Raw genomic sequence first — 15,625 nt, forward strand, 5'->3', positions numbered from 1 at the left:
ATTTTCCTCTGGTATGGCTTCAGTAAAACATGCTGCTTACTAAGATCCAGCTCCTTCCTAATAATGTTTTGCCATGTGATAATGTCATATATAGTGCTAAGAACTTTATATGTATTAAACCATGTAATAATGCGGGGGAAAAGGGCAGGAGAGGTGACTCAGTGGCTAAGAGCTGCTCTTACAGAGGACCTGGGTCAGCTCTTAGCCCCTACATGGCAGCTCACAACCATCTGTAGACTCCAGTTCCAGGAGATTTAATGCCCTTGTCTGGCTTCTGAGGGACGAGAAACACATACATGTCCATACATGCAGGCAAACACTCACACACATAAAATGTAAAACATGAACCTTAAGAGAGATGTTTTTCTATCTTTTATTTTTCTTGGTACGTCAACATACCAAGGAAAGGGGTTACCTCAAAAGTAACAAAGGACCCCCCCAAAGTCCCTCCTGCACTTTGCAACTGCTTCAACTCAGAGTGTGAATGTGATTCTAACTCTCTGTCTACAGATCAAAAATAGATTTGATAATTTTTTTTCTCATTTTGTACATTCCCTCTTCATCAAGACAAACTGTCGGAGAACTCCAGCCACAACGGAGGAAACAGAGAACCATGTAGGCGAGCCTGTAGCTGAATGTCAAAGGTTTGGTTAGACTCATAGCTGTGTGATTCAGAAGCAACATGTTCCAAAGCAAGTGGCTTATCTTGTCTGTCCCAGGTACTTCTCTCTCAAGTAAAGAAAAAAATGGGTCACACATACTTTGTCAATCTTGTGAGGATTAAATTTCTTTTTTCCTTTTTTTTTTTTTTTTCCGGAGCTGGGGACCAAACCCAGGGCCTTACGCTTGCTAGGCAAGCGCTCTACCACTGAGCTAAATCCCCAACCCCGAGTTTGGTAACTTAACTGAGCTATCTCTGGCTACAGATCTATGTATCTCTAGGCTGTATATTATGACTACTGCCTACTCAACAGAAGTGGCCCATTATCAGGATACACACGCTAAGGTGCCTTGGCAAATCACTGAGGGAAACTTTTTTTTTTTTTGGTTCTTTTTTTCGGAGCTGGGGACCAAACCCAGGGCCTTGTGCTTCCTAGGCAAGCGCTCTACCACTGAGCTAAATCCCTAACCCCCTGAGGGAAACTTTTAAGTGTGCATTTAGCGACTGGTTTTTCTTCCTTTCTTTCATATATTGTAACATAAAACTTGAGAGTCTCAACAGGACTGAGGAGTTTCAGAAGGAAAACCTTGACTGCAGGGAAGCGTCAGGCAGCTGGGCTTCTGCCCAGCTTCCTCTTATTAGTTAGAGGTAAATACTCACTTAGCTTCCTCCATTGGGACTTAAAGCTCTTATAATAAAGTAAAATTAATTTCTCTAGACTGAGTTCCTAATTATAGCCATGGGTTTCTGTGCTCAGTGACTGAATCCAGGTTAGAGGAGTGCAACCCAGAGCCGTTTGTCTCAAATTCTGTTTGCCAGGTTCAGTTTATTCAGTAGTCCAGAGACTGCACCATGCTTGTAAATTTTTCAAGCACTGAAGTGTAAACTTAAGCTTAGCAATTTAAAAATAATATTTTATTTTATTTCCTGTAATACTGTACAGTCAAGATGACAGTAGCTCCATGATTCTTAAATCACCTTCCTTTGCTAGTTACTCTGTGTCCCACATTTCTTTTTTAGTACCAGAAAACATAAATTTTTATGAAATAAGACATTATAGTAATAAGACTTTTCAGAATCCTTATTTAATCTCTATTTTTAATTATACATGGGAGAAATCAAAGGTGCTCTATCACTGGTTCTCCTAAACATGTTTTAAAAATTGATTAGTGTTTGTGTAGCATCTGCGTATGGAAGTACTCATGCCGTAGCACACGTGTGGATGTCAGGGGACAACTTTGTAGAACTGGTTCTCTCCTCCCACCTTTACATAGGCTCTGGGGCTCAAACTCTGGCTTCTAGGCTTGTTCAGCAAATGCCTTCACCCACTGAGCCTTTGCTGACCTCCACCCTGGGGTTTCTGACTGGGTTTGCAGTTACAAAGATGTAGTAACTCTCTGCAGAGCAGGCCCAATTAGAGAGTGGCTGGCAAGTCCCACAACTGTCATGCCACGATGGCACACATGGGCACATCATGCCTATCAGGTTAATGTCACGGACCCTGGGGTTCACAGCTAGATAAGACCATTGATTCCCTTTTCCCTCAGCAGCTGAATAGCACCTTTGACACTATGAAAGAGAACCAGCAAAGAAGCTTCCAGATCAGTTCCTCTGGCCTTCTCCATAACATACAATGAACATTTGTGGGGGGTCTTTGGAATGGTCTTATCAACCAGTTCTGGTAGTCAAACAAGAGGAATGGTGAGATCCTGTGTTATTTGGAGGCTTTGGGGTCCCTCTGATCAATAGCTTATCACCCCACACCTAACTACTGGAGGTTTGATAAAAGTTTCTGAGAACAGACTTTCTAGCCATGCTGGGTATTTCCCTTTAGACACCCCTCTCTTCTGGAACCTCTCTACTCCTGGTGTTTCTCCCCTCTACTTCCCTATGACCTGGATTCTAATCTCACCCATCCCTTAAGGCGTCTCCCTCCAAATGGCCTCTTCCTACTTTCCTGGCTTCTAGAGGAACTCCGAATCAAACATGCACTAGAGATTCAAAGCTAGGAACAAGGTAGGAGGGAGAACATGTGGTATTTGTTTTCCTGTTTTCCTATGCCTCAATCAGTATAACGTTTCCACAGTAACATGTGCTTACCCACGAGTGTCAGGATTCGATTTCCCTTTACAGCTGAACGAAACTCCATTGTGTGTATGTAGCACGGAGTCACCTTCAGCCCCAGCTATAGTGAATAGGGCGCTGAGGTTATGGATATGGACGAGCAAAGATCTCTCTAGTAGGATATGGAGTCTTTAAGGAAGATGCCCCCACCTGGCAGTTCTGTTTCTCGCTTTTGGAAAACCCTTCTTCACACTGATTTCCACAGTAGCTGAATCAGTGTGCACTCCCATCAATAGAGAAGATGGGTTCCCTCCCCCGCTTCTTGATGTCATTGTTATTTGATTATTCCCTGATAGCCATTCTGATAGAAGCTCAAAGTGCTGTTAATCTGCATTCCCTTGGTGACTGAGGATGCTGCATAAGAGGTTACAAGCCCTTTGCATCTTTTTCTGAGAATTCTCTGTTTCTACAGCCCACTTTTATTATGTTGTTTGTTTTGGTTTTTGAGCTCTTGGTGTTTTCTGGCGATTAATCCTCAGTCATGTGTACAGACGGCAAAGGTTTCCTCTCATTTCATAGGCTGTCTCTTCATGGACTGTTTCCTTTGCTCTGTGGAAACTGTTCCATTTCCTGAGGTCCCATTTGTTAGCTGCTCACGTTCTTTCCTGAGTGACCAGAGTCCTGTTAGGTAATCTTTGCCTATATTTGGATGTTGTGACAACTTCCCACCTGCTCTTCTGCAAGTTTCAGAGTTTTTCATGTTTCTGTTGAGGTCTCTGATCCATGTGTAGATTAAAATAGCTTCTCAACTAGGTGTCAGTCCATTGGCTATCTCTGACTGTCTGGGTTGGTTTTGTTGTTGTTGTTTTGTTTTGTTTTGTTTTTGTTTGTTTCATCAACCCTAAACAAGCAAGAGCCATGTGGAAAGAAAGACTCTCAATTGAGAAAATGATTGGTCTTATAACAAAGCCTGTAGGACATTTTCTAATTAAGGAGTGATGTGGGAAGAAGGCCCAGCTCACTGTGGGTAGTGGCAACCTTGGGCAGGTGGCTCTGAGTTATATAATAAAGCAGGCTGAGCAAACCAGGAGGAGCAAGCCAGTATGCAACACTCCTCCATGGATCCAGGTTCCTGCCTTGAGTTCCTTCTCCCGACTTTCCTCAGTGAACATACCAGAGAGTGGTGGGAAGAAATAAACTCTTTGCTCCATATGTTGCTTTTGATTGTGGTGTTTTACCACAGTTACAGAAATCCTAAGTGTGACACAGCGCTTTTAGTCAACCTTTTAGAAGGTAATAAAAAGCTCTTAGGGCATAACACCTAATGCATCCCTAGAATGCACACAAGAGTATGCACATAAAGGACTGAATTTCAAGAGACAATGTTTAGTTTTGGCTTTCAAGAAATCTGTTTGATGGCCAAAGAGAACCTCATTCTAACAACACAGAACTGACAGACAAGCCTGGCTTTTTAGGTTATTATCCCCTGACACTCTTGTAACTTGTTCATTCATAAAAGATGTTTTCCTCCTTCACCCAAATGAATACTTGATTGAGGATAAGAAGAAGAAAAAAAAAAAAAAGAACATCCAATAGGTGAAGTAAATTAGGTAATTTAGATTTCTGTCCACTAAATGTCTGGCATAAGAAAAGAGAGTCATTGTCAATGACACAGCTGATTCCTCTTCACATTACCCAGATGCGTCATTCGTCCATATTTACAGAGCCTTGTCCAAGCTGGTTAAATGTGTTCCTTCTTGTCCATGTTTTTCATCATCTGAGGTAATTTTGCACGTTAGCATAAAACTTGCGTTTGTGTCATAAAGAAAACCCCTAACACTGGGCTGTGGAAACAGCTCAGCAGGTCAACAGTCAGCTCAGCAGGTAAATGGTGTTGAGTACAAGGCCCTGGGTTTGGATCCATAGACTCCACATGAAAGCCAGGCATGGTTTTGTATATCTGCAACCTCAGGACTAGACATTGAAGACAGATGGATCTCGGGAACTTGTGGCCAGCCAGTCTAGACAAAGTAGCAAGCTCTGGGTCCAGCAAGACAACTTGTATCAAAAATGAGGTGGAGAATCAACTGAGGATGACATCCTGATGTCAATCCCTGCCCTACAAACACACACACACACACACACACACACACACACACACACGTGTACACACATGCGCACACACACACATGCAAAACCATGTGCACTTTCACACATACATTTATGGAGACAACATATATGCATACAGAGAGAAAGAGAGAGAGAGAGAGAGAGAGAGAGAGGTATTGCCATCCTAAACCAGCAATGATAATGAATTGGCCTAGTATTTTCATATCTAAATTTTATCGTCTAGCATTAATGTAATGTAATTATATTAATGTAACTGGAATAACAAGTAAGATTCACAAGTAACAGAATTCAACGAGCAAAGCCATAATTTTGTCTGTAGGGTGCATTTATGCAGACTACACACACGAGCGCGCGCGCGCGCGCGCGCACACACACACACACACACACACACACACACAGACTCTCATCATTGACAAAAAGCTATAGACATCTAGTGCATACTAATTATAATCTATAAAGGGGAAGAGACTATAAACAGATTAAAGTGGTAGCCAATAAGTTTCTTAACAGTCTAGGATAAAAGTGACTAATGCACTGATATTTTTTTTGGTTAGTATTTTGTTAAATGCCACTAAAGTTTTCTATGCTTGACATGTTTTTTTCTTGCTCCAAAGCTCAGATCAAAGCAACCTCACTCATAATTACTTCTCAGTCATTAAATAACTGGAAATTTTTAAAAAATTAGGGCCATCTCTACTGGGATCCTAACTATTAAGTGAGTATTCACAATTCTTTATTCACATTTAAAGGTATTATTACTATGGTGTTTAATAAGCCAAACTTGCCCCAGCGGCTTTTTTATCCTAAGAACATCCTAAAGACTGTCTCCGTATGGCTAGTGGGCACCTGCTCTCACAGGGCACCTCTAGCTTTCCTTCCTACTGATACACGTAGGTCACTGAATGAGCCATCTGTACGTAGCACAGTTAAATGACTTTTACTGTTACATCATGTCGGTATAATTTTCAACTATACTAGTTCATGCAATATGTACATAGAATTTGAGGAATAATATTCTGGCACATTCTAGCCCCAATGTTTGATATTTTTTCAGTATATTATGTGTATGAATTACTTCAGATATTCTTTTTCTATTTATTTTTGTGTCGTGTGTGTGCATGTGTGTGTGTGTAATGTGTGTGTGTGTATGGGTGTGTATGTGTGTATGTGTGTGATGCATGTATGTATGATGCATGTGCGGATGTGTGTGTACATGTGTGTACGTATGCATGTGTGTATATGTGTATGATGTGTGTATGCCCATATGTATGTGTGTGATGTGTGTATGCATGTATGTATGTATGTATGTGTATATACATGTATATATGTACGCATGTGTATATGTGTATATATGCGTGTACATGTGTGTATATGTGTGTGTTTGTATGTGTATGTGTTATATGTATGTGTGTATGTGAGATTGCACTTGTATGTAAATATGCAGAAGACAGAGGAGAACACTGAATGCCCTGTTATACCGCAATCCATATTATTCCCTTCCTGCATGGTCTCTAGGTGAATATGGAACTTGCTACGGTTTTTGTCTGGGTTCAAGCTCCAAGAATCCTCCAGGCTCAGCTAGCTCTTCTCCAGCGCCAACAAATCAGTTTTGTTTTACTTTGGTTTGGTGGGTCCTGGGGAATCCAACCTCAGGTACTCACAAATAAGCATTTTACCCGCCAAGCCATCTCCTCAGCCCTAAAAATGACTTTTATGAAGAGCTGGTAAAAACTGAAATTTCTGTAAGTAGGAATGGCAAAAGTTTAAGCAAGTCAGAAACAGAAATGTCCAGTGATTAATCTGTCTAAGCTGAAGGAAACAGTGTCTCTCTGAATGGGACATAAATAAAATGGTCTATTTAATTATTTTTCTAGGACTCTTGAGACACCTCAGACAGCAGTGTGGCTCTCCAATAACACCAAATATTGGGAAGCCATGTTCTGAATGCATTTCTGCTTCCTATAACTAGCACAGTGGTGGGACTCAGGATTTGCCGTAAGAAAGCTACGGTCTCTCATCTCTTCAGTGATATGCTGGTAAGGGCCTAACAACTGGCCCAGGACAGGGGATCTCTGATTTATTGAGCTAGCCAGCCAGTTTCCTTCCGTGGCTACTTTAAGCTAACAACCAAACATTGTACAGAGCTTGGGAGAGATGGGTGGCTGCTCTCTGTTATACAATACCTCCTCAGTACAGATAAAATAGATCTAAGTCACCTCAAGGACACAGAAAACACTTAAAAGATGACGCAGTTACTTATAAGCTTAATTGCATATCACTTAGTTTTGTACTATGTAGTTTCTAGGAACCACTGTGTCTAACAACCGGCTTGCAAAATTCCTGAAATTTTGACGTTTGGATTGTCAAGAGTCAAACAGCAAGCCGGAGTAGACTCTAAGGTCACCGATGTCTGGATGGCTGCAGGTCTTAGGGCTAAGAAATGAACACACGTGTAAAGTAATCGATCATAGATAGTACGCGTAAGCGATAATTGACTGCGGACCTCCGTGTTTGAGACGAGGCCCTCCTGCACCCTCTCAGTCTGTGAAGGAAGACATGTTCACAGTTGACTATATTCAATCTGAACTCGTCTTTCTTCTTTGTAGTGAGTTCTGCTCCACGTCAGCCTTTGGCATTGGTTTTGGTTGCTTTTTTTTTTAATTGACTCTATTTCCCAAGTTGCTTTTACATTTTTTGCTTTTATATTTATGATCTTTCACTATCATCTAAGCAGCCCTTTATCATGACACGTAAGCCAGGGTAGGAACAAGGTACTCTCCCAATGCCTTCAGCTTATCCTGCAGGGTGACAGCGTCTTTCAAGGGAAAGAGTAAAACTATTAATTGTTTCGACCTTCCGACTATATCATAACTACGTACATCTCCTTGGCCAAAGCAAGTTTCCCGGATGGACCCAGAAAATCAGTAGGAAGACATCGCAAGGCAGCATGGCACAGGCTATGTATATGAGGGATCAAGAATTGGAGTCACTGGTGCAATTAACCTACTTCACTTATCGTGGTCGGGAAGAAGTAACTAAGTCACCGAATCATGTATTGGATGTGCTAAAAGCGCTGATTAACAATTTTCAAGATTTTTTTTTCAAGATGAGGGCTAGTTGTTAAATCGGTCTGTAGGAAGTATTTGTCATGCAAAAGCCTGTGACTGCTGCAAAGCCCGGTCTGTGTAGAGGCAACTTACTAATGCCACTGAGCTCACTGCAAAAGAACTCATCCGATGGTTCTCCTGGGTATAAGTCATTATGCGATCAGGTTACCGTCCCACTCCGCATCGGAGAAAATAGCACAGGCGTGATTACGCGGTCCCGGGTTCTCTTTTTCTTAGCTACCCATTACACATGCAAAGAGCCGAAATTAATTGTTCTAAAGATAGATGGCTCATCGCTCCTTCAACAGGTACTATAAAATGGTAATTAGGTAAATATCATCAAGGAAATTACTGAGTTTAAAACTTCTAATTTGCTATTTTAAGAGTATTTTAATTCTCATTAATTCTGTACTCTGGCTACAAATTTACTTTAGCTAACCCCAGGGTCAGCATCAGTTTACAGCAGTGCTTGTTTGCTTATTTATTATTTATTTATTTATTTATTGCTCCATGGAGAGTTGAAGCTGTTAAGTTAGGCTGACATGAGATTCCTTTTTGCTACTCAAAGAATTTGAACATAGGTATCCCCCCCTTGTATTATAAATAAAAATGGAAACTCATTCTGTCTCACATAGAAGGAAAGATGTGTCATAAACCCCAATACTGATGGTACTGGGGATGCAGGAAACTCAGGTCTTGTCAATTTCGAGGCCACTCTCCAATTCCATTTCATATCACCGTTATTGTTGGGGCTGGGGCATGACCAGGTCACAGTTCAAGGGACCACACGGAATTTGAAGAACTGAAAACGGACAGGTCTTGGTGTTTTCCCTTAGAGGCAAGGCAATCATTCCCTTTTTGTTAGTTTGAGTTTTTCATTCTTAAACAAACTCTCGGCATACTGTTTCCTTGGGGTTTGCATGCATATTCCACTTCAGTTGATTTCTCTCCCCTGCCGCCGCCCCTTGGCCCCAGTCCACACTTTCCGCACTACAGATACACTAGCGAGTCCATGTCTATCGGCATTCCTCTGACAGGAGAAACACAGGGAACGAGCCTAGATGTCACGCAACAGGTGAATGGGTAATGAAAATGTACTTTCTTTTAGCTGTAATAGTTGGTTGTGGAAGTATACTCATATTGTTTCCTATTGAAGAAAAATAATAAATGCACAAATACATACCATTTTGTCTTTTTTCTCATATATATATATGATACTTATGCTACTGGAAATATATAAGTATGTATGAATATATATGTATATATTTACTTAGATATGGAGAGAGAGAGAGAGAGAGAGAGAGAGAGAGAGAGAGAGAGAGAGAGAGAGTGTGTTTGTAGGCTGAGGTAGAAAAATCACAAGTTCAAGGACTGCCTGGCCTACAGAGTAAACTTAAGGCCACCATGAGCACCTTAGGGAAATCCTGTCTTCAAAAACGTTTAGAACAGACCAGTGGTAGAGTAATTGTCTGGCACCTATGAGGCCCTAGATCCAGTTCCTTGACCTGGGAAAAAATTACCCATGTTCAGGTATTTTTAACGATAAAAATCACCATGTTATGAATATTTACTGACATTTTTTAATCTTTAAAGAACCGTAACGTCGGGCTGGGGATTTAGCTCAGTGGTAGAGCGCTTACCTAGGAAGCGCAAGGCCCTGGGTTCAGTCCCCAGCTCTGAAAAAAAGAACAAAAAAAAAAAAAAAAAAAAAAAGAACCGTAACGTCATCCTAGAGCGAGAGATGAGATGTAAGTGACGAGTTGGTAGAATACGCCTAGCAAAGTCCAGGAGAGTGACTGGTTTTGGAAGGACATGTGAATTATCTGGAAAATAATGCCATAATCTCATAGTGTGCTAAAAAGATATATAGACTGTTCTATATTTTGTAAGCACAGAGCTTGCATAGAACAAGTAATTGGAAATCTCCTTGGCAAGTGCATGCACGTCTCAATGAAAAACACCTATTAATGTAAAAACTAAAAGTAGAGAAGTTAATATAAAAATGTTTTCACAGGTGCCGATAGGTAAAGAAAAAATACAATAATTATATGATAGTTGTGTGTTCAGAATCAACCAGGGTTGAAGCACTATTCAGAAGCACATATTTTTCAAATAACAGCATTGTTACACCAACTTCAGTAGGTTTATAGTTAGACAAGATAGCAGAACAAAGAATTAATCTGAGAAATAGTATGAAGGTGTATTATAAGACTCACAAAGTCTTTCCTTACACAAAAAGGCACATTGTCAATGTGCCTCGTCTCATATTCTTTGTTTAAAAAAAAAAGGCTACTGCATATAGAGAACTCATGCTTTCCATTAAAAGAATGATACTTCAGCAGGAAAGAGTATAGCAGTGGCTCTCAACCTCTCTAATGCTGACTCGTCATGCTGTGGTGACACCCCCCCCAACCATAGGACTATTTTATTGCCACTTCAGGACTATAATGTTGCTACCACTATGGATCCTGCTATAACTTAATCTGGTATGCAGGATATCTGATCTGTGGTCCCTGTGGGGAACAGGACCCACAGGTTGAGAACAGTGTTTGATTCTACAGCAGTGTGCAGATAGGAGACCTCTGTCCTTTCGGTGCTTTGAAATGAGTTATTCATAGACTTCCCCTCCTGAAACTAGTCTGACATTTTTATACCCTGCACAACAATGGTTACTCTCTCTACCACGGCACTTGCTACTTTGTGTCTGATTGTTAAGTTCTACTGTTTGTGGGAAAATATGTATTTACAGAGAGCTTGGGGATATCTTTGATGTTCTATATCTTTCATCCTACTTATTTCCAATTTTCTTAATCAGTACCCCCAGTGTACATGATTACTACATAGAATGCCAAGGTCAATTACCATCATAAAACAAACCAGGACCATGGAAAAAATTTTAAAGTGAATTAAAGACGTGGTGCCTTGTTTTATACATTTTCCTTCAGATGACAGTCTCCCAGAAAGCTGCCAATGTCTTTCTTTAAAACAAAACAAACAAACAAAACCAATCTTTTTAGTACGTACCAAATTCTGAGAAGTGGGTTATCTTCATGAAGGTAATAGCCCTCTCACAGGTACATTCATTCTCAGAATAAAGTTGTTTTCCCTTACCAGTGTGTCAGCACTACAGAGCTAAAAGCATTTGTTCAGGTTTGTAAATCAAGCCAATGGAGACCACGTTTGCTGGTTCTAGTGTGTAAACCAAAGCCACCATGTTGTTAACTACCTCCCCAGTACCTACCAACCATGAGAGAGATAAAGAGGAGAGAGAGAGGACACAGTTCCGAGGTTTGTGAGCTGAGGGATAGCAAACAGGCGTGTGCAAAACCTCCAGAGTAGAACTCTAGGGTAAGTTCTAAGTCACCTTAAAATTGGACACACAAAATTTTCCATAAATTTCTCCTCTCCCTCTTTAGAAGCCATTGTTATTACAAAGACACATGAGCCTAAAGAGTGATGAACAAAACAAAAACAAAAACAGAAGCTCTGAAACAAATGTGACATATTCAAATTAACTACCTGAAGTGTCAGGGAAGAAAGTGGCCGGCATAGACATGGCTGTTCATCCATAAGGTGAGACTAATAAGTGTCATCTGTGCCATTGATTACAGCACATGAAGGTGAGAAGCAAAGCCATCGCATGCTGCACTGCCCAAAGCCCCAGGTCTCACCAGATGCTGAAAAACTATCACACTAACATAAGAAGTTAAATGCTTGATTTGTTCTGTTCATGTGACACCAGGCAGACCTGTCCGATCGACACACACTGACGCAGATCTTTGATACCACTAACTCACGTTCACATGGTTAAAGACAGCCTGAAGAGAGAGAGGCAGGATAGAGAAACTCCTGAGAACTACAGCAGACCAATGAGAACCCATCTGTTTAGCTTTTTTCTCTTTTCCTGTCTCCATACACCTAGCTGGGTACTAACAAAAAAAAACAAACAAAAATTAAAGATTATCTGTAGACAATCACTGATCCATAAAAGGAAGAAATGATATACAATAGCAACCAGGACAACAGGATTAGCAATGCACTGCTTGGCAGGAGTGAGTCAGCTGTGCTCAGTCCGTTCAGGGGCTCAACTTGGCAAGCAGCTAGACTGGTGGTTTTCAACCTGTGGGCTGTGACCCTGTTGGGGGCCAAAGGACCCTTTCACAGGGGTCGCCTAAAACCATCAGAAAGCATAAATTTATATTATGATTCATAAAAGTAGCAAAAGTAACAGTTATGAAGTAAGGATGAAAATAATTTTATGGTTGGGGGGTATCACATGAGGAACCGTATTAAAGGGTTGCAGCATTTGGAAGGTTGAGAGCCACTGAGCTAGACTAAGGCTGAACTCAGTCCCCAGTCCTTCTGCAGTCTTAGGGAATGAGTGCGACTTCTGAGAACCCAGTTTTAGGAGGCAGATAAATCACAACCTAAGTCCTACCGCATTTTTGTGAAGGGAAATGAAACTCTCTGTGCGACTGGATGATAAGAGGACCATCATATGAGAGACCAATGAGCTTTCTATCACAACTATGGCATTAGCCAAATCCACAGAAGTCTGTGAGAACCTCTTCATGGATATTGAAAATAAGACCCCTTCCTTATCTCATGGGCGCTCAAGACCTCCACAGTCTGGAAGATTAGCTCAGAATCTGCCCCCCAAAAAAGCCAATAATGCTTTGCGGGTATATGACATTTATCCTAAAAAGAAACTCTTTTTTTTTTTTTGGTTCTTTTTTTTTTTCGGAGCTGGGGACCGAACCCAGGGCCTTGCGCTTCCTAGGCAAGCGCTCTACCACTGAGCTAAATCCCCAACCCCAAAAGAAACTCTTAACACCATGACTTAATCAGGTCTCTTGACATGTCCCGATTTAAAAATCTTGGATATCACAGAATAGCCAAGACACTGTATAAAATGTAACTATACTATAACCGTTATGTCCTTTTTAATATGTTGGACATAATTGGTTTCAATATCACCTATGATTTAGAAGAATGAGACCAGTTGGTATTTTTTTTTCCAGCTTAGAACACAAGCCTTCAAGACAGCTGTTACGTGGAATGCTAAAGCCAGGTTTGATCAACTAGGGATATGAACAGTCACACACTGATGAATAGGAAAGAGAATTTCTGAATATGAACAAAGCTGGTAAGTGGGTGAGAAGCAATCCTAATCTAACAGTTCGGATGGCTGCAAGCTGCTCCTTCAGGCAGTGGACCATCACCACGTAGACCTAGGTGCTGTGTCCTTAACAGGAAACTTTAGAACTCATTCAGAGAGCAACAGAAACACAATCTTGAGACAGGCTGCAGTATTTGCAAAGGTTTTGTCTAGAGGAAAGAATCAGAAGAGATATTTTGAAACACAGAGCAGAGGAGGGAGGGAGATAATGAGGGAGGGAAAGAAGAAAAGAAACAAAGAGACAGAGACTTATGAAGAATAGTTAAGTGCCTCCAAGAGAAGTCCAAGAAGCTGAGTCCTTGATATATTTAACAAGGTTATATCTTGCTCCTTAGGTAAACCACCCTTCAAAAGTAATACAGTTTTCCTAATATTAGAAATGCCCACATACAACTTGTTCTAGCTATTATAGATAAGCCATATATTGGTAGTAAAAGAAATGAGAAATCCTATGAAAATTCAACACCTTTATGAAGGTTGCACGATATACATGAAAACAGACTAGAACATTAACATCTCATTCACATGTTCCCAAAATAGAGTGTCCTGGCTAGCAAAAGCTGACAATTACCTGTCTATGTGCCCTTCAGTATTTCCATCATCTTAAGGTCCTCCTGTGAATAGCTATTGGCATCTCCTCTTGCTAAGTATCTTTGATACAAGTGCATTCTAAGTGTCTACCCACTTATCACCACTATAAGAGTGATAACTTGCAGTAGGAAATCCTGGTAGGAAAATATCTTTGTATCCTCACAAAAAAATAACCCTAACAGTCAATAAGATGTGTTTATTTCTCCCCTTCTCCGCGAGTGTGTGTGTGAGTGTGTGAGTGTGTGTGTGTGTGTGTGTGTGTGTGTGTGTTATGTGTTGAGTCTACCTACCTAAAAATTTCTCATTATGGCCCTTCGAGGAGGCTAGTGTAGACAGGGTTTAGAAAATGAAGCATACTTGAGAGCTGTGTGATAGTTCTGCAGATATAAATATCATAGAGAAATCTCTGGGCGACATGTGACTGTTAAGTTAGCTATTCTTCTAGTAATGAGTCTGCAGCACATAATGCACAGGTGCAACAGTGCAGCCAAAGAGGGATCTGCAGGATGTTTGCAAAAATAGGAAGGCGTTTAGGTTTCTATGGGCCTACGTTTCAGCTTAGGGAAAAAGCTCTCGGAAACTAAGACCTGCTCATCATTATCAGAGCTGCTGCTGTATTTCTGTTAAGACGAAATGTTGCCAGGACATCTCTGTGCCATATTTAAAGAGACACAGAAACAGTGTTTCAGAAGAACTACGTTAGAGGGAACTATCCCAAAGTCTTATTTGTCAGTAAAGAACAAGAGGATGCTGGGGGTGATGGTATACACCCATTATCCCTGCACTTAATCGGTAGCCTGTGTTACATAGTGAGGTCAAATCAAGACCCCAGCCTACCATCTTTCATCCCCTGAAACAAAATTACTTCACCTGTAGCCTATGGAAAAGCATAACCTATAAAACTGTATGTGTGAAGGCAAGCAAAATAACTTGTGACAGAAACGGCCATATTATGACTTATGATGACCACATACTCACCCACCCCCTGCTCATCATGTCCTCATTCTTGAATATGATGCTGTTCTGCAGCAGATGATGAAAAGAAAGGGCAGGGCCACTGAGGAGAAGAGAAAAACACTGAGTACCTTCCTCCCTAAAGAAGACCCTTCTTTTCCCCACTCCACTCATGTCAAGACTCCTTCCGTCAACACGAATTTCTTTAAATCGTGACTAGTGACAGCAGAGGACAGTTCAAGGCAGCCTGATCTATGGGCCATTTCTGTTAGCTTTATTTATTTACAAGCTTAGAATGGCAGCATCTAGAGATTTTGCTTTAGCTTTTAATAATCTACTGATACATTGACCAAGCCAGCTCAGTCAGTCAACAGGGTCTCCAGGGAGGGAGGGAGGATTAAAGGAAGAAAAGGCAATTAGACAACACTATAACGTCAGCACAGCAAGTGCTAAAGCAGCTTTAATTTTTCCAGTCTGCTTTTATACAATTCTAGGTTCACGCAAAGAATAGGGCCAGTTCTAGATCAAAGGCAAAGTAGTCGAAGAACATGAACAGAGTAGTTAAGGAACAAACCGGGCATAAACAAAGGTCACATGGTTACTATATTCAGGGACTTAACGACACAATCAAGATACAAAGAACACGTTCCTCAGCTGTATTCATCTTGAGCCTTGTCCTAGCCCAATGTCAAATTCTTGCCCGAGTCTACTTCCTTGTCCTAGCCCAATGTAAATATTTTTGCCAATACCCTTGAGGTGGCATCAAGAGCTCTCCATTCTATATCATTGGAAAACAGCTAGTGGGTTTTAAATAGTGGGAAAATATACAGTCATTGTTCCTTATGGCATTATTATTTATAGTATATAAATATTATTATAAAATAAATAAACTTTATCATATGATTTTAATATTTTTGGACAATTTTGGAGATATAGTAC

General features: G+C 40.8%; 2 long non-coding RNA genes across 10 annotated transcripts in view; one reads left to right on the forward strand and one right to left on the reverse strand.

The window, feature by feature from the left end:
* LOC120098903 (uncharacterized) overlaps positions 1 to 760 on the forward strand; it is a 51,402-nt gene extending 50,642 nt beyond the window's left edge. For all 3 annotated transcript variants that reach the window (XR_005497650.2, XR_005497652.2, XR_010061075.1), the window contains exon 3: positions 568 to 760. This is a non-coding gene — a long non-coding RNA (uncharacterized LOC120098903). The remainder of the gene's footprint in view (positions 1 to 567) is intronic.
* Positions 1 to 15,625, reverse strand: part of LOC120098901 (uncharacterized) — a 108,265-nt gene that overhangs the window by 70,445 nt on the left and 22,195 nt on the right. For all 7 annotated transcript variants that reach the window (XR_005497642.2, XR_005497646.2, XR_005497648.2 and 4 more), the window contains exon 2: positions 14,711 to 14,789. This is a non-coding gene — a long non-coding RNA (uncharacterized LOC120098901). The remainder of the gene's footprint in view (positions 1 to 14,710; positions 14,790 to 15,625) is intronic.

This window comes from Rattus norvegicus, chromosome 20, assembly GCF_036323735.1.
Source record: "Rattus norvegicus strain BN/NHsdMcwi chromosome 20, GRCr8, whole genome shotgun sequence".
NCBI lineage: Eukaryota > Metazoa > Chordata > Mammalia > Rodentia > Muridae > Rattus > Rattus norvegicus.